Source organism: Stenella coeruleoalba (assembly GCF_951394435.1).
Source record: "Stenella coeruleoalba genome assembly, chromosome: 13".
Classification (NCBI taxonomy): domain Eukaryota; kingdom Metazoa; phylum Chordata; class Mammalia; order Artiodactyla; family Delphinidae; genus Stenella; species Stenella coeruleoalba.
The window spans coordinates 51,060,654-51,080,810 of NC_137159.1; positions in this window are offsets into that span (position 1 = coordinate 51,060,654).

Consider the following 20,157-nt stretch of genomic DNA (forward strand, 5'->3'; position numbering starts at 1 on the left):
CAAGCCTCTCTCAAATAAACGGTCCAGGTAGTGTTTCTAGCCAATGCACTGATAGAAGAAATGAGGGTGTTTTATTCCCTCTGAAGAAGACAAGGTGTGAAAGGCAGGCTTTTTAGAAGGGTCACAGCAGGCTATGGATTTTTGCTGGTTGTAAATCAAGCTGTTGATAAAAAGCAATGTGCTTTCCAGGAAGGTGTGATTTGTAGTGGCCCTGACCCAGGACATGGTGAATATACAGCACATTAAATAAGATGTGATGGTCACCTGGGCTACTAGAGCTGGGTGGCTCTAGTATTTTTTAAAAGATGTACATTGAAGACTCTAGAGAGTAGTTTAAAATTATAATCTTTTAGAAGAAGCACTTCATTTGCTGGGTGCAAGGGGCAGCTGTTGGAGTGCATGGCCATCAGAGGGCTCCCCTCCCACTTTGCTTTGAATTCACTCACACCTCTTCCCCAAAAAGGAAGGGCCAGATGGTTTAGGGTAGTGTTACCCAACTTTTTTGAACACATGCCTTATTCAGATAAATATAAAAATCACATACACATACTCCCACTGAGAAATGATTACCTTCTACATAACCCCACCAGCCTGGGAAATTTTACCTAGCTTTACTTGCAGTTGTTTTCATTATGAAAATAATAAGGGATTGTTTTTATTTGCCTTCAAATATTGAAAATGACTTTTCAAACTATACAGTTCTCCCAAGGGTGGATAATGGTCATCCTGCAGAATCAAGAAATACCATATCCCTCATACTCACCAGTCTAGAACCCTTTCCTCACACCATTCCTATGATTAAGATCCTAGCCAAAGGCTCTATTTGGTCTTTGACACTTTATTGTGAGTCTGCGTCACTCTGTTGCTTCTCTGGAGACATGCGCAGATTAAGCCTTATCTCAAATTGGAAGTGAAATGCTTCTGATTGGCGAGCAAACATTCGAAGAGGGAGGTTGGACTCTCAAAAGTCCCAAACCTGGCAGAATCCAGAAACCACACAAGCCTATTGAATCAGCTTCTCCAGGGTTGTGGCCTTAGAATCTTTATTATTGCAAAGTTCCTCCAGGTGTCTCTGACTCATGTCCAGATTTGTAACCAATCAATTGACCCTGTAGTAGACATTTGTCTTTCTTGGTTACTCCAAAACTTTTTTTAACATTCACGTCATATTTGAAGAGTTCTACACATTGTGAATCCCATCTTCACACTGAAAAGTCTAAATAAACAATTTTCCTAGGTTTCTTTGCTGCTAGATGTGACCATGTGACAGGTTCTAACATTCAAACGCACTTGTGTGAGACTTTGATTCAGAAAGAACTACCTAAAGAAACAGCCTGGGCACTGAGAGGCCATTTTTGCTAGTACTAGTACAGGTGACTACCTGAGATTGTCAGTGGTGCTGCAGCTTGCAGATTATGGAAGAAGCTGTGTTGTTCTGAGGTCTGTAATGGCAGCAGCTCCCTCACCAGGCAAATTCAGCAATGTGGTTCTAGATGTTATTTCTAGGAGCTCAGTCTAGAATACTGATTCTCAATCTTGACCATGCATTGGAATCACATGAGGAGATTTTTTTTTTAATTGATGCCTGGGTTCTACTCCAGACAGTCTGATATATGGTACAGGGTATAATATGGGCATTAGCTCCCAGGTGATTAAATGTGCAACCAAGTTTGAGAACCTCTGACCTTGAGCTCCTGCCTCTTTTCCTTCCAGCAAAGATTTAATAAATGCCTTCCCAATTAAAATAGCTAAAATGCATTCTATGGTCTACAACTAAGAAGCCTGACCAGTACAGATTCCTAATATCCTTTCCAATTCTGAAAATATAGAATTTTATGGTGTTCTGCCTTTATAACTTGTTGGAAGGGTACCAAGACAATTCAATGGAGAAAAATAATCTCTTCAACAAATGATGCTGAGACAACTGAATAGCCACATGCAAAAAAATGAAGGTGGAACCCTACCTCACACCATATATAAAAATTAACCCAAAGTGGATCAAAGACCTAAATGTAAGAACTAAGAGTCTAAAACTCTTAGAAGAAAAAATAGATGTAAATCATTTTTTAATTGAAGTATAGTTGATTTACAATATTATGTTAGTTTCACATGTACAGCAAAGTGATTCAGTTATATATTTTTTTCAGATTATTTTCCATTATAGATTATTATAAGATATTGAATATTGTTCCCTGTATTACAGTAAATCTTTGCTGCTTACCAATTTTATATATAGTAGTGTGTACCTGTTAATCCCATACTCCTAATTTATCCCTCCCTGCCTCCCTTTCCCCTTTGGTAACCATAAGTTTGTTTTCTATGTCTGCAAGTGTATTTCTGTTTTGTAGATAACGTCATTTGTATCATTTTTTAGATTCCATATATAATATTTGTCTTTATAAGTGGTATTATATAATATTTGTCTTTCTCTGTCTGACTTACCTCACTTAGTATGATATTCTCTAAGTCCATCCATGTTGCTGCAAATGGCAACATTTTACCCTTTTTTATGCCTGAGTAATATTCTATTATATATATATGACACATCTTCTTTATCCATTGCTCTGTTGATGGACCCTTAGGTTGTTTCCATTTCTTGGCTATTGTAAATAGTGCTGCTATGAATATTGGGGTACATGTATCTTTTCAAATTAGAGTTTTTGTCTTTTTCAGATATATGCCTAGAAGTGGCATTGCTGAATCATGTGGTAGCTCTATTTTTTGTTTTTAAATGAACCTCCATAAACTTCCATGGTGGCTGTACCAATTTATGTTCCCACCAACAGTGTAGAATGGTTCCCTTTTCTCCACACCCTCTCCAGCATTTATTATTTGTAGACATTTTGATGATAACCATTCTGACCAGTGTGAGGTGATACCTCCTTGTGGTTTTGATTTGCATTTCTGTAATAATTAGTGACGTTGAGCATCTTTTCATGTTCCTGTTGTCCAGCTGTATGTCTTCTTTGGAGAAGTGTCTGTTTAGGTCTTCTGCCCATTTTCTGATTGGGTTTTTTGGTTTTTTGATACTGAGTTGTATGAGCTGTTTGTATATTTTGGAAATTAACCCCTTGTCTTTCACATTAATATTTTCTCCCATTCTGTAGGTTGTCTTTTTGTTTTCTTGATAGTTTCCTTTGCTGTGCAAAAACTTTTAAGTTTGATTAGGTCCCATTTGTTTATTTTTGCTTTTATTTCTTTTGCCTTGGGAGACTGATCTAAGAAAACATTGCTACAATTTATGTTAGAGAATGTTTTGCCTATGTTCTCTTCTAGGAGTTTTATGGTGTCATATCTTATATTTAGGTCTTTAAATGATTTTGAGTTTACTTTTGTATATGGTGTAAGGGAGTGTTCTAACTTCACTAGTTTACGTGAGGCTGTCCAGCTTTCTCAACACCACTTGCTGAGGAGACTGTCTTTTCTCCATTGTATATTCTTGCCACTTTTGTTAAGGATTAATTGACCATAGGTGTATGGGTTTATTTCTTGGCCCTCTAAAATAGATGTAAATCTTCATTACCTTGGATTTGTCATTGATTTCTTTCATATGACACCAAAAGCAAAAACAGCAAGAGAAAAAAAGAGATCAATGGGACATCATCAAAATTTAAAACCTGTGTGCCTTAATAAAGGACATCATCAAGGAAGTAAAAAGACAACTGACAGGATGTAAGAAAATTTTGCAAATCAGATATCTGATAAGTAAGTTGTATCTAGATACACACTCTTAAAGAAAAACAAACAAAAACAAAACAAACAAAAAGAAATCCTGCAACTCAATAATAAAAAAAAAATAACCTAATTTAAAATGGGTAAAGGATCTGAATAGACATTTCTCCAAACAATATGTAAAAATGGCCAATAGCACATAAAAAGATGTTTAACATCATTAGTCATTAGAGAAATGCAAATCAAAATCACAATGAGATACCACTTCCTACCCACTGGGATGACTACTTAAAAAATGGAAAATAGGGCTTCCCTGGTGGCACAGTGATTGAGAGTCTGCCTGCCCATGCAGGGGACACGGGTTCGTGCCCCAGTCCGGGAAGATCCCACATGCCGCGGAGTGGCTGGGCCCGTGAGCCATGGCCACTGAGCCTGCGCGTCCGGAGCCTGTGCTCCTCAATGGGAGAGGCCACAACAGTGAGAGGCCCGCGTACCACCAAAAAAAAAAAAAAAAAAAAAGGAAAATAACAAGTGTTGGTAAAAATGTGGAGAAATTGGAACCCTTAAACACTACTGGTGGGACTCTGGTACAGTTCCTTAAAATGTTAAACATAGTGTTACCATATAACCCAGCAATTCCACTCCTAAGTACATATCCATGAGTAATGAAAGCATATGTCCATATAAAAACTTGTACGTGAATGGTCATAGCAGCATTATTCATAGTAGCCAAAAAGTGGAAAAAACCCAAATGTCCATCAACTGATGAGTGGATAAATACAAAGTGATTTGTTCATACAAGAGAATATTATTCAACAATAAAAATGAACGAAGTACTAATACATGCTACAGCATGGATAAGCCTTGAAAACATTATGGTAACTGAAAGAAGCCAGTCTCCAAAAAAACACATATCCAGAATACACAAGTCTATAAAGAGAGAAAGTTGATCGGTGGTTTTCTAGGGCGGAGAGGTTTGAGAGAAAATGAAGTGTGGCTGCTAATGGGTATGGGGTTTCTTTTTGGGATGACAAAGGTGTTCTGAAATGTATTGTAGTCATAGTTGCACAAGTTTGTGAATATACTAAAAACCATTGAACTGTACAATTTAAAGATATGCTATGGGAATTGTATCCCAGTGAGGCTGTTATAAAAAAAAAATTTTGGAAGGATTTCAAAGCTTGGCCGCTGGCAGAGGAAATATTTGGGAACAAGAGTGATGGAGAATCTTTCTAGGATGCAGAAAATCATCTCAGCAGTCAGCTACCTTCTCTGCCTGTTGGTAAAGTGCACTGCAGAAAGGCATGTTCCCCCAAACAACAGGGGATCCTAAAATAGGTGATAGCAGAAGGAACAGTTTTAACAGCAATTAAAATACTTTTTGAGAGGAAGTTGGGAAAATAATAGTGCGTGACTAGTCAGCCTCTTTCTTGTAGTCAGAAAGAAGGTAAAGGGAGAGGAGTAATTGTCCTGGATGTCCTCAGGTGGATTGCAAGACATGGATGAATGCCGAAGCCAGGGAGAAAACCTGATCTGAGCCAACACAGAGACAGATGAGTTTGGGAGGGTAGGACCAAGGCAGAGAGGAGGTACAAAATCCCTACAGAAAATGGGAATATAAGAAATGTTTGAGAGCTTTGCATCACTGAACTGTTAATAGAGGTTACCTCTGCGGAGAAGCTCAGAGTGGAAGGAGAGAGGGCACTTTCACTTTTTATTGTATTTTTCTTCCTTGTTATTAAAATTTTTTTACAAGGAACATGTGTTTGTTCATTGTAAATACATGTAAATACTTTGTGATTAACAACATAAGAATCAACTAGTTTGCTTTAGCAAATGTGAGCATGACTATTTAAATGAGAAAAAGATCAGGAAGAGAACCACCTCGCAGAATGAAGGGGAAACAGGAGAGAAAAGGAACAAAGGACAGGGAGGGACAAAACTCACCACCAAAACGGCATTTGGAAAGGGAAGTAAATACATTATTACTTCAATTTTTTAAAAAATTAGTGCAGAAAAGTTTTTGTAGCACAGGATAACAAATAAAGACTGTGCCCTTGATTTTGTACTTGCCTATTTCAGTGATTTTCTCAAGGTCACATAATTAAAGGTAGATGAGAATTTTAGTAAAAGAAAACTGGAATAGATAGATTGGAATGTTGAACGCCAGGCTAATATTTTAGTTTATTCTGCAGACAATGAGGATTTCCTGAAGAATTCTGACCAAGTGGAATTGTGTTTGGTAGTGATATGGTCCCCAAACCTGGCTGTGCATCAAAATCCTAGAGTTAGCTTTAAAAAATAGAGAGATTCTGGGACCTACCACCTTTCTTATTCAGTAGGTTTGGGCGAAGGTCCAGGAATCTACATTTATAAACCTCATGTGTTTCTGATGGTCTATCATATTTAGGAATGGGTGGAATATAGGATAGATTAGAGTGCAGGAAATAATGTAAACAGGGAGAAAGACAGAAGGTTTCCGGAAAAGTTCCGGTACAGGGTGCTGCAGCACTGAACTGGAATGGTGGTAGAAAGAAAAGAATCAACATGACCATCATTATGAAGGTGGAATCAATACGATTTGGTGAGTGCTTGACTGTACTGTACATCCCACGAGACAAATATCAGCCTGTTTTACTGACTACTGTGTATCCCAGAACCTTGCACAGTGTACCTGATGTAGTAAGGGCTAAATAATATTAACTGAATGAATGAATGAAAAAGAGAAAGGCAAAGCTGACCCCAGGGGTCTGAGTAGGGTAAATTAACACTGGTCGTACAGACATTTAGGGAATCTGGTTTCAGGAAAAATAATGGGACGGATTTTCCATGGTTGAGTCAGAAAGAATGGTGGGATGTTCAATGCTTTAGGGATTATGGGGGAAGTTGTGCCTACACCGCTCTAGGGCATTGTGGCTAGGACAGTACCGGGAAGAAGTCTGGAGAATGTTTTCACTGTTTGAAGTCTTTATATAACTGTATACAATATTGGGCTCTGTGAGACATTCAGTTGGGTCATCAGGTCTTGCTGTGTTCTCTGACTGCAGGTGGGAGGTTCACAACTAGGTGGTTTTCTACATCTCCCCATTTGTAGCTTTTAATTAGGTCAGCTCCCCCAACACCTTCCGTCAGCATCCATGAAGGAGTTTGTACTCCAGCCATATTCACCCATTCATCCAGCTATACCCTAGCTCTTCTCACCTCAAATCCCCTTTTACATCTGTCACAGCCCTCTTCTCCACAACTCCCAACCCCAATAACCACAGTCTGCTCCTATGTCTACTTGGCCCTTGCCCTATGGGTTCTGCTTCCCTTTCACAAAGAGATGGAGCTTTTGCTGACTGGACCCTGAGCGTCCTCCCAGAAATGTTTTTGTGCTTTCATTCTGCCTCTCTCTGCTCCTGGCCACCCTGGACATCAGCTTCCAGGCTGGGACCCCACTACACTTGCTTCATTCTCCCCAAAAGGAGGGTCAAAAAAGCATGTAACAGCTTTGAAAAAGAAATGGGACATTTCCATCCTCCTTATAAGAGGAACAAAGACCTGAACTAGTCCTGTGGTCCATTTCCATTTAGGGTGAATCATACCTGGGTGTACTTATAGATCAAATAGAATGTCATCTTTCCTATGGAATCTTAGGAATTGCTTTAAATTTTTTAATAAATTAAAATTAAAAGAACCATCCTGACACCCAGGTACCATATTACATTGGAATTAGCTGTGTGACTGTAAGCAAGTCATTTCACTTTAAATAAGGTTCATTTTGCTAAATGATGAACACTATCCCTTCTAAGTCTAACACTCTTTGACCTAGTAAATGTATCCCTTTGTTTCTGGTCTCTCTATCCTGAGGTGGAGGAGAGGTTGAGATGGGGTATGTGGGCCCACAAACACTGGGGAGAAACATGGGAGTGGCACATTGTAGTTTCCCTGGTTAATGCTGGGGAGGGAATGCCAGGAGGCCAACTGGTCCAGCCAGGCTGGAGTGGCTTCCCTGAAAAGGTTCTTCATAGCCACAGGCACCTGATGTGAGGCCTAGGAGCCAAAGTCTGCAGATAAATGAAGGTCAGAGGATTTGGGAATGTGACAGCCATGAGTAGTGGAGTCAGTACAAAATGAGAAGTGATATGAGAAAATTCCAGGTAGATAGGCTTTGCCCTGAGTTTCTATTCCCTGTTTCTGTAGGTAGTCAGTTCCACTAAAGGGGGCCAGGACAGAACTCGGCATGCTGAGGTCTAATCCTGGCTGCCTTGGCTGTGTCCAAGGATTTATTGAGTACCTCCTCTACTCTCTGATTTCCCTTCCCAACTCCCTTCCCCAGACAAGCAACATTCTGCTGTTACCAGTTTTCCCAGAGTCAGACTGATGCACCTGGAGACATTCTCCCACTCTCTCAACTAGATGTTATTGAATGGAGGAGCTACATTTCCAGTCATCAAAGGGAACAATAGGTAATGTTATGTAAAGAAAGGGAGAGGGTAATGTGTGTTTGTGGAACCAAGGAGCTAGGCCCCATTTTGTCAGGAGTGCAAACTTCTGGGTCTTCAGAGAGGTAAGGGTGTCATATGTACAGGATGTCACATTGTACTCTGCCCCTTCCATTCTTTATCTGTGAAGGGAGCTGCTAGTTAGGAAGACAAGTCTTTATTATAAGGATTGTTTGCTTATTTCAAACTATTTTTTTTCCCTCTTGTCTCTGATTTCTCATTCTTTTATTTTTAAAATCAACTTTAAAAAACACTTTTTGAACAGTCAGGCTGTTGCCAGTTTTTTACTATTATAAACACTACCATGATAAACAGCTTTATACATACATCTTTGTATATTTGTTCAATTATTTCCTGAGGAAAAATTCCTGGAAGTAAAATTGCTGAATCAAAAGAAGTTGATGTTTTGGAGGAATTTAATAAAATTTGCTAAATTACAAGCCAGAAATGTAACAATATACATGCCATCAATCAATTATGACAGTACCCTTTCTCCATATGCAACAAATATTTTCAAATCTTTGCTAATCCTGAAAGGTTAAAAATATGTCTCCTTTTTGAATTAATTTCATTTTCAGTTACCAAAGATTTTTTTGTTACTTATGTTTATTTGCCATTTTAATTTCTTCTTTTTATGAGTTTCCTTTTCCTGTTCTATGCTTATTTTTCTTTCACAACATTTAGCTTCATCTTATTTATTAGTAAGAGCTCTTTATATATTAAGACTATTAACCCTTTGTCCACCATTGAAAGTATTTTTCCAGTTTTTCCTTTGTCTTTCTTTTTCCCCCCTGGTCTCTGATTAATAACATTCTCCCGTATTCCAACCAAGTGATCAAATCTGGCTTGGGAAAAACATAACCCAGAGAATCAAGAGTCTCGTAATGGATCTTCATTACTTGCTGATATATTTCCTTCTGCTACATCTCCAGGATCTTCCACTTTTGCTCCAAAAAATATGAGGCCACATCATCAAATGTCATGATTACCAAAGCAGGCTAGGCCATAGTGCTTTGTGGTCCCACCCAGCCCCAACACAGCAATGCCCAGTGTCCTGGAAGCTTCCTGGCACCTTCCCTACCCTGTGGCCTTCCATTCTGCCAGACCCCTGTCCTTTGTCTTTATCATTGTGGCATTCACTTTGCTTTGTCTTTCTTGATCATAAAATTTTTTTATTTTTGTTTAGACAAATCTGATACTTGCCTTTAGAAGAAAAAATCCTGAAAGAAGCTAGAGGAAAAAATCACCTTAATTATAGGAAACAAAGATAAGAATTACATCAGACTTCTCCTTAAAAACCATGTAAGCGAGAAGAGAATAGAGTGAAATATTTAAAGTGTTGAACCAAAACCAAAAGCCACCAAACTAGAATACTGTATCCAGTGAAATTATCTTTCAAAAGTGAAGGAGAAGTAGAAACTAACACAACATTGTAAAACAACTATACCCCAATAAAAAAATAATAAAATAAAAATAAAAAAAGTAATTAATAGGGGGCTTCCCTGGTGGTGCAGTGGTTGAGAGTCCGCCTGCCGATGCAGGGGATGCAGGTTCGTGCCCCGGTCTGGGAAGATCCCACATGCCGCAGAGTGGCTGGGCCTGTGAGCCATGGCCGCTGAGCCTGCACGTCTGGAGCCTGTGCTCTGCAACGGGAGAGGCCACAACAGTGAGAGGCCCGCGTACCGCAAAAAAAAAAAAAAAAAAAAAAAAAAAATTAATTAATTAATGTTTTTAAAAAGTGAAGGAGAAATAAAGACTTTTTCAGACAAAGAAAAGCAAGGGAATTTATCACCAGTCATCCTGCCCTTGCAAGGAGTGTTAAAAGAAGCTCTTCAGAGAGAAGAATATATAGATCATATATACAGAACTATAGAATGTATAGATCAGAAACTCAGATCTACATTTGAAGAAAGAAGAATATTAGAGAAGAAACCAATGAAAGTAAAATAAAATCTTATATTTTTGTTATTCTTAATTGATCTAATAGATAACTGCTATTAGATCTAATAGATCTATTAGATCTAATAGATATTGATGTAATAGATATTGTTCAAAAATAACAATAGCAATAATGTATTGGTTGATTATACCTTATGAATAAGTGAAATGAATGACAGCAATATTATAAGGGACAAGAGGGAAAAATTGGGAATACTCTGTTATAAGGTACCTGTCCTACCTATGAAGCAGTACAATGTTATTTTAAAATAGACTTAAGGACTTCCCGGTGGTGCAGTGGTTAAGAATCCACCTGCCAGTGCAGGGAACACAGGTTTGATCCTCGGTCTGGGAAGATCCCACATGCGGTGGAGCAACTAAGCCCATGCACCTGAACTACTGAGCCTGCTCTCTAGAGCCCACAAGCCACAACTACTGAAGTCCGCACGCCTAGAACCTGTGCTCCACAATAAGAGAAGCCACTGCAATGAGAAGCACGTGCACCGCAACGAAGAGTAGCCCCCTCTCGCCGCAACTAGAGAAAACCCGCACACAGCAACCAAGACCCAAAGCAGCCAAATAAATAAATAAAATCCTTTTAAAAAAATTTAAAAAATAAAGTAGACTTAAATTGGTTGTAAATGTGTATTGCAAACCCTAGGGCAAGCATTTTTTAAAATTTTAAAGAAGTATAATTAATGTGCTAAGAGAAAATGGAATAATATAAAATGCTCAATTAAAAACAGAGAAGGCAGGATGGGAGGAAGCAGGACTGTGTGAGGTCACTTCCTGTGTGCAGGGTGGCTTCCTGCCTCCCACCCTTGCTCTCTTTTTGGCTGCCCTTGTGGTTGCATGCAGGCCCCTGGGAAGGGCCTGTCCCAGTCGGCTTTGGCCTACCACCGCAGCAATCCCACCTGGCTGAAGTTAACTTCTGACAACAGGAAGGAGCAGATCTACAAACTGGCCAAGAAGGGCCTGCCTCAGGGTGATCCTGAGAGTCTCACATGGTGTTGTTTTATGACAGGCAATAAAATCTTGAGAATTCTTAAGTCCAAAGGACTTCCTCCTGATCGTCCTGAGTACCTCTAGCATTTAATTAAGAAAGTTGTTGCTGTTCAGAAGCATCTTCAGAGAAACAGAAAGGATAAAGATGCTAAATTCCTTCTGATTCTGATTAAGAGCTGCATTCACAGCTTGGCTCAATACTGTAAGACCAAACCAGTCCTCCCCTCACGCCACCCCCCCCGCAATTTGGAGATACTAGTTATCCACAGCCTCTGCCCTGGTTGCATAAATTTGTCCATGTACTCAAGCAATAAAATCATTGTTTAACTAGAAAAAAAAAAAAACAGAGAAGGCAGAAAAAGAGGGGAAGACAAGAAACAAGAGACAAGTGCAATGACTAGAAAACAGTTGCAAATATGGTAGATATTAATCCAATTATATCAATAATCATTTTAAATATGAATGATCTAAATACACCATTAAAAGACAGAGACTGATGGGGCTTCCCTGGTTGCACAGTGGTTGAGAGTCCACCTACCAATGCAGGGGACACGGGTTCGTGCCCCGGACCGGGAGGATCCCACATGCCGCAGAGCGGCTGGGCCTGTGAGCCATGGCCACTGAGCCTGCACGTCTGGAGCCTGTGCTCTGCAACGGGAGAGGCCACAACAGTGAGAGACCCACGTACCACAAAAAACAAAAAAACAAAACAAACAAAAAAAAACTACAATGAGGTATTACTTCACACCAGTCAGAATTGCCATCATTGAAAAGTCTACAAATAATAAATGCTGGAGAGGGTATGGAGGAAAGGGAGCCCTTCTACACTGTTGGTGGGAATGTAAATTGGTGCAACCACTCTGGAAAACAGTATGGAGGTTCCTTAAAAAACTAGAAATAGAGTTACTATATGATCCTGCACTCCTAGGACTATATCTGGAGAACATGCTAACTCAAAAGATACACGTACCCCAATATGCATAGCAGCACTATTTACAATGGCCAAGACATGGAAGCAACCTAAGTGTTCATCAACAGATAAATGGATAAAGAAGATGTGGTATACACACACACACACACACACACACACACACACACACACACACACATATGGACTTCCCTGGTGGCGCAGTGGTTAAAACTCCACACTTTCAATGCAGGGGTCCCAGATTCAATCCCTGCTCAAGGAACTAGATCCCACATGCATCCCGCAACTAAAAGTTTGCATGTCACAAGTAAGGAGCCACCTGCCGCAACTAAGGAGCTTGTGAGCCACAACTAAGGAGCACAAATGCCACTACTACAGAGCACACCTGCCACAACCAAGACCTGGAGTAACCAAATAAATAAAATAAAAAAATATTGGACTTCCCTTGTGGCACAGTGGTTAAGAATCCTCCTGCCAATGCAGGGGACACGGGTTCGAGCCCTGGTTCAGAAAGATCCCACATGCTACAGACCAACTAAGTCTGTGTGTCACAACTACTGAACCTGCACTCCAGAGCCCACAAGCCACAACTACTGAGCCCTCATCCTACAACTACTGAAACCTGTGTGCCTAGAGCACATGCTCCACAACAAGAGAAGCCACCACAATGAGAAGCCCGTGCACTGGCAACAAGAGAAGCCCCCACTCGCCACAAATAGAGAAAAGCCCGCGTGCAGCAATGAAGATCCAACACAGCCAAAAATAAATTAATTAATTTAAAAAATATATATAGATAGATAAACACACACACACACTGGAATATTACTCAGCCATAAAAAAGAATGAAATCTTGCCATTTACAGCAACATGGAGGGACCTAGAGATTATCATATTAAGTGAAGTAAGTCAGACAATCATACAATATCACTTACAAGTGGAATCTAAAAAAATGATATAAATGAACTAATTTACAAAACAGAAACAGACTCACAGACATAGGAAACAAACTTACGGTTACAAAACCATAACCATATGGTTGTGGGGGGTTGGCAGGGGGCAGGGTAGAGATAAATTAGGAGTTTGGGATTAACGTATACACACTACTACATATAATATAGATAAACAACAAGGACCTACTGCAAAGCACAGGGAACTATATTCAATATCTTGCAATAACTTATAATGGAAAAGAATCTGAAAAAGAATATGTATATATTCAATTATATATATAACTGAATCACTTTGCTGTACACCTAAAACTAATACAACATTGTAAATTAACTATACTTCAATTTTTTTAAATGGTTTAAAAATATATTTGCCTTGGGAATGTTTCTTTTTTAAATGATCCTGCCTGTTTACTGAAGGACAATTTATATACCATAAACCTACCCATTGTAAGTTTACAGTTATATCAGTACTTCCAATAGAGTTCGTACATGGTAGAAATGTTCTGTGATAAGCAAAGTCTAATCAGCAGCAGTAGCCACCCAAAATGTGGCTAGTGTAACCTAGAAAAAATATTTTTTATTGAGGTAAAATTCATGCTATATAAAATTTGCCATTTTAACCATTTTAAAGTGTACAATTCACTGGCATTTATTATTTTCACAGTGTTACATAACCATCTCTATCTAGTTCCAAAATATTTCATCACCCCGAAAGAAAACTCCACACCCATAAAGCAGTAACTCCTCCTATCCCCTTCCCCCACCCTTTAGCAACCTGTAATCTGCTTTCTGTCTCTTTAGATTTGCCTATTCTGGATATTTCATATAAATGGAGTCATACAATATGTGACTCTTTATATCTGACTTCTTTCACTTAGCATAATGTTTTCAAGGTTCATCCATGTTGCAGCGTGTGCCAGTATTCCATTCTTTTTTATAGATATACCACAGTTCGTTTATCCATTCGTCAGTTGATGGACATTTGGGTTGTTTCCACCTTTTGGTTATTGTAAATAGTGCTGGTATGAAAATTCATGCCAACTTTTGTTTGAATATCTGTTTTCAGTTCTTTTGGGTATATATCTAGGAGTGGAATTGTTTGGACATGTGATAATTCTGTTTAACTTTTTTAAGAAATTGCCAACATGTTTTCCTCAGCAGCTCTATTACTTTACATTCCCAGGAGCAATGTACAATGATTCCAGTTTCTCTGCATCCTCATCAACACTTGTTCTTTTCTTTTCTTTTCTTTTTTTAAATTATAGCTATCCTAGTGTGTGTGAAGTAGCATCTCATTGTGGTTCTGATGTGCATTTCTCTGGTGACTAATTATGCTGAGCACCTTTCATGTGCTTATTGGCCAGTTGTATGTCATCTTTGGAGAAATGTCTATTTGGTTCTTTGCCCGTTTTGGAATTGGGTTGTTTGTCTTTTTGTTATTCAGTTGCAAGAATTCTTAATGTGTTCCAGATATTCCTTATCAAATATATGATTTGCAAATATTTTCTCCCATTCTGTTTGTTGTTTTTTCACTTTTGATGGTGTCCTTTTGTTCACAAACATTTTTAATTTTTATGCCAAATTTATCTATTTTTTCTTTTGTTACTTGTACTTTTGATGTCATATCTCAAACTCTATTGCCAAAGCAAAGGTTATAAAGATTTACTCATATATTTTCTTTTAAGAGTTTTATAATTTTAGCCCTTACATTTAGGTCTTTGGTTTACTTTGAGTTAATATTCATATGTGGTGTAAGGTAGGGATCCAACTTCACTCTTTTGCATGTGGCTATTCAGTTGCCCCAGAATGATTTATTAAAGAGATTATTCTTTCCTTATTGAAAGGTCTTGGCACCATTTAATTGACCATAGGTTTATGGATTTATTTCTGGACACTCAATTCTATTCCTCTGCATAATACAATTTTAATAAATTTAAATTTAAATAGCCACATATGCCTAGTGGCAACCATATTGGAGAGCACAAAATTAGATGAGTTTTAGTTAATTCAGTTGTGCAACCATCACCACAGTCCAGATTTAGAACACTTCCATCATGGGATTCTTCTTTTTTTTTTTTTAATTAATTAATTTATTTATTTGGCTGCATTGGGTCTTCGTTGCTGCACGCAGGCTTTCTCTAGTTGTGGCGAGCAGGGGCTACTCTTCGTTGTGGTTCACGGGCTTCTCATTGCGGTGGCTTCTCTTGTTGCAGAGCACAGGCTCTAGGCGTGCGGGCTTCTGTAGTTGTGGCATGCAGGCTCAGTAGTTGTGGCTCGTGGGCTCTAGAGCGCAGGCTAAGTAGTTGTGCACGCAGGCTTAGTTGCTCTGCAGCATGTGGGATCTTCCCGGACCAGGGCTCGAACCCATATCGCCTGCATTGGCAGGCGGATTCTTAACCACTGCACCACCAGGGAAGCCCTATCATGGGATTCTTAATAATTTTTAATTTCTGTTACTTCTTTCCACTTACAATTTTTTAGTTTTACTCCAATTAAGTTTTGACTATGATCCAGCCTTTAGGTATATGTATAATTTTTATGTTAGTAGAATTCATAAACTTTTGGATTAACTTGTTGGCTATTTTTCCTTTTGACTGTTAATTGACATCAGGGCAAAAAGAAAATGAGAATTTTGCTTAAGAATGGAGGTCAGATGGAAAAGAGAGGAAATTTGAGAGTAGAGGGCATATCATGGGAAAGGTGATAGAGGGGACATCAGGAGCACAATGGACACAACCAGGCCCACTTTTCCAGGGTCAGATCAAGAAGGGGAAAAATCGTTAGGGCCAAATCTCTCCTAGTCAGGCTTCTTTTGGTAAATGTTCACTCTTTAGGGGATAAAATGTCCAATATTTCATATTTTTTTTCTCCCTCTGTTCTCTTCTGAGATGGTGAACTGGCTTACAGAGGAGGGATATCACTTACATGACCACATGGCAGTGGAGGCACTGGGACCCGTATGATGTGTTCTGGCTCCTTACTGGCCTTGGTTGTAAAGTGATTCAATCAGACAGTTTTCTGAACTGGAGACAACTGAAGAAAATCTAGTCCTGTCTGACTATTGTGGTTGATATGCTGGCGACCATAACTGGATCCCCGTCACCACAACGATGTGTTCTTGGTGCTAATGTTCCCCACCTCTGAATTTCTCTTTATTCTATCCCCCATTCTTCCCCAGTCCGCTGAAGCTCCTAGCCCTAGCCCTCTCCTTTACCTCCCAGCATGGTGGCACTGATGGTCCCTGGGCTTCTTTGCCTAGGGCAGCAAGTTTTGGGTAGAAGTATACTTCACATTATGGAAGAAATAGTGTAGTCTGGACTTCCCTGGTGGCGCAGTGGTTAAGAATCTGCCTGCCAATACAGGGGACACGGATTCAATCCCTGGCCCGGGAAGATTCCACATGCAGCGGAGTAACTAAGCCTGTGCACCAGATCTGCTGAGCCTGCACTCCAGAACCTGTGAGCCACAACTACTGAGCCCTCGTGCCACAACTACTGGAGCCTGCATGCCTAGAGCCCGTGTTCCACAGCAGGAGAAGCCACTGCAATGAGAAGCCCAGGAACCACAACGAAGAGTAGCCCCCACTTGCCACAAGTAGAGAAAGCCCGAGCGCAGCAACAAAGACCCAATGCAGCCAAAAATAAATAGATGAAATAAATAATAATAAAAAAAGAAAGAAATAGTATGGTCTGAGTCCTTCAGGTTAGTCATTGATGTGTAAAGTAATTTAGAAAGTCTTTCATCTTTTCATGACACCAGGTTTTCACCACAATTTTTTTTTTTACTGGAAAAAGAGCTGAGTAATGATTTTTTAAAGCAGGTATCCATCCTCCTGAAGCTCTGAAACCTATTGCTACAGTGGATGGCAAGTCCCATGAGAGCAAGATTTAGGGAATATAGAAATATATATGACAATCTCTCTCTCTCTCTCTCTCTCTCTCTCTCTCTCTCTCTCTCTATATATATATATATATATGTATTTCCCCTGTGTTATACTCTCTCTTCCCCATACGCTCCATAAAAGAAAGACCTTGTACACCTTTTTTACTTCTGCACCCGACTTCCTACAATAGTGCATGGCATATAAGAAGGGCATACAGGCTTCCCTGGTGGCGTAGTGGTTGAGAGTCCGCCTGCCGATGTAGGCGACGCGGGTTCGTGCCCCGGTCCGGGAAGATCCCACATACCGCGGAGCGGCTGGCCCCGTGAGCCATGGCCGCTGAGCCTGCACGTCTGGAGCCTGTGCTCCGCTACGGGAGAGACCACAACAGTGAGAGGCCCGCGTACCGCAAAAAAAAAATAAATAAATAAATAAAAGAAGGGCATACAAGTTTCCTGGGTGGATGGGTGAATGAATGGGGTACAACTGCATCCTGCATTGTTCAGTGTGACTAAATTTAGGAAGAAAATTGTGCTGCTAATAAAAAACTAAGCAGAAATGAGTTTCAAACCACCTAATTGTTTTGCTTGCTCATGCCACTATTTTCTCTGAGTCCAGAATTAACTGTTTCATCTAGTTATTGATCAATGTTACAAAAAGCTAATGCTAATACAAATAATTCTTCAATCTCTGCCCTCACCAAGGGGAACTGCTACACATATAATTCAAATGATCAGATAAATGTGTACCTGATGTGCATATGTTTTTAAGTTGAGGAATTTCTGGCCTTAAGGTTAATTTTAAGCAGTCAGACTTGGTCTTACACATTACATATTTTCATTAACACTGTTGCTGCCTAGAGAAAAATTTCCCTCTATTGGGAAATTTGCTATGAGTTGCTATGAGTAATTCAAAATGTTTTGATTCTGAAAGTAATATGAACTTACTGTAGAAAATTTGAAAATTGATAAGAACTTTTGCTTGTTTTGCTGAGTTGGTGGTGGATGTATGCATATTTGGAGAAGCAATTTTTTCTGTATAAAAAAGGAGAGAGATTCTGAGGCCTGAGATGGGGAAGATCTGGAATTGAGGAAGCCAGAAATCAGCCTATCTAGGTACCAGCTTGTCTAACTGCTACCCAGGAAAGGACAACAAAAAGGAAACCTTGTTTGGCTTGTAGCTGGAGAGAAGGGAGAGATGAAGCATATATTAGTCAGGGTTCTCCAGAAAATCAGAACCAATAGGAGATATAAAAATAGTCTTATTAGGAGGAATTGCCTCACACAATTATGGAGGCTGAGAAGTCCTATTTGCCATCTGTAAGCTGGAGACCCAGGAAAGCTGGTGATGTAGTTCCAGTCCAAGTCAAAAGGCCTGAGAACCAGGAGAACTGACGGTATACCTTCTAGTACAGTTCAAAGGCCTGAACCAGAGAGCCAATGGAGTAACTTCCAGTGCTAGGGCAGGAGACTACCTATGTCCAGCTCAAGTAGTCAGGCAGAGAGAGCAAATTCTCCCTTCCTTCACCTTTTTGTTCTATTCAGACCCTCAACAGATTACATAATTGGAAAGGGAATCTGCTTTATTCAGTCTAGGGATTCAAATGCTAATCTCTTCAGGAAACACCTTCACAGACACACCTAGAAATAATGTTAACTGGATATCTGGACATCCCATGGCCCAGTCAAGTTGACACATAAAATTAGCCATCACAAGGCACACCTGAAGGAAATATATGAAGGGTTGTGAACTGTACAGTGTAAAACTCTCCTCTGTCTTCTTATAAAATCTTGAATACAAATCAACACTTGGTCTTAATGGAATCCTCCTGGGGAACAGAAGAGATATTGAGTCCTATTTAGTAATCGTTTGCAAGCTATGAGAGAACCATATTAGCCATAGGGACTAACACGGAAAAATCTTAAAAGAAGAAAATGTAAACGCTCTAATTCCACTTTACAACAATGACCTTTATTGACCTTGTGGTATGTTTCTTACCTTCTTTTGCATATGTATGTATATATAAGTTTGTGAGTATACATATGCAATAAAATTGGGACTGCATCATATAAATAGTTTAATGTTCTACAGTTTTTACCTTACATTAAATCATGACTATTGAATATTATTAAATATTATTCAAAAACATGATATTTAGTGCCTGTGTAATAGTTCATGAATACAGATATACCAGTTATTTCATTACATCTCTATTATAGATATTTATCAGTTTCCAACTTTTTATTATTACAAGAACTCTAGCATGAATATCTTTTAATGTAAATCTACATGGGCATCTATAATTCTTTCCTTAGGGTCGAGTTTAGCCAGTCAAAGGGCATGAAACTTTTTGACTCTTGATCTATTCTGCCATTTTGCCAAAACACCTTTCAAAGTACGTGATTTACACTGTCACTAGCACAACAAAAGAAAGATTATTTTCACCTGTTTTTGTAGTTTATATAAATGAAATCACAAGGTGTGCTCTCTTTTGAGTCTGATTTCTTTTCCGCAATACATGTTTGTGAGATTCATTCATATTGTTGCATACAGTTGCAGATTGTTTCTTCTTATTGCTGCTAGAGTTCATTGTGTGACTATACCACAATTTATTTATCCATTGATGAGCATTTGGGCATTTTCCTATTTGGCATTATTATGAATAGTGCTGCTCTGACGTGTCTTTTGGAAAATACATGTCCACTTTTCTGTGGTTAGTTACCTAGAAGTAGAATTGCTGAGTATACACATACTTAACTTTAATAGATAATGTCAAAATTGTTTCTGAAGTGGTCATAACCAATTTACATCCCATCAGCAAGGTGCAAGAGTTACAGTTGCTTCACATCCTTACCAATGTTTAATATTGTTAGTGGGGTTTTTTTTTTAACATCTTTATTGGAGTATAATTGCTTTACAATGTTGTGTTAGCTTCTTCTGTATAACAAAGAAAACCAGCTATATGTATACATATATCCCCTCCCTCTTGCATCTCACTCCCACCCTCCCTATCCTACACCTCTAGCTGGTCACAAAGCACCGAGCTGATCTCCCTGTGCTGCTTCCCACTAGCTATCTATTTTACATTTGGTAGTGTATATATGTCAATGCTACTCTCTCACTTCGTCCCAGCTTACGCTTCCCACTCCCCGTGTCCTCAAGTCCATTCTCTACATCTGTGTCTTTATTCCTGTCCTGCCCCTAGGTTCATCAGAACCTTTTTTTGTTTGTTTAGATTCCATATATATGTGTTAGCATACAGTATTTGTTTTTCTCTTTCTGACTTACTTCACTTTG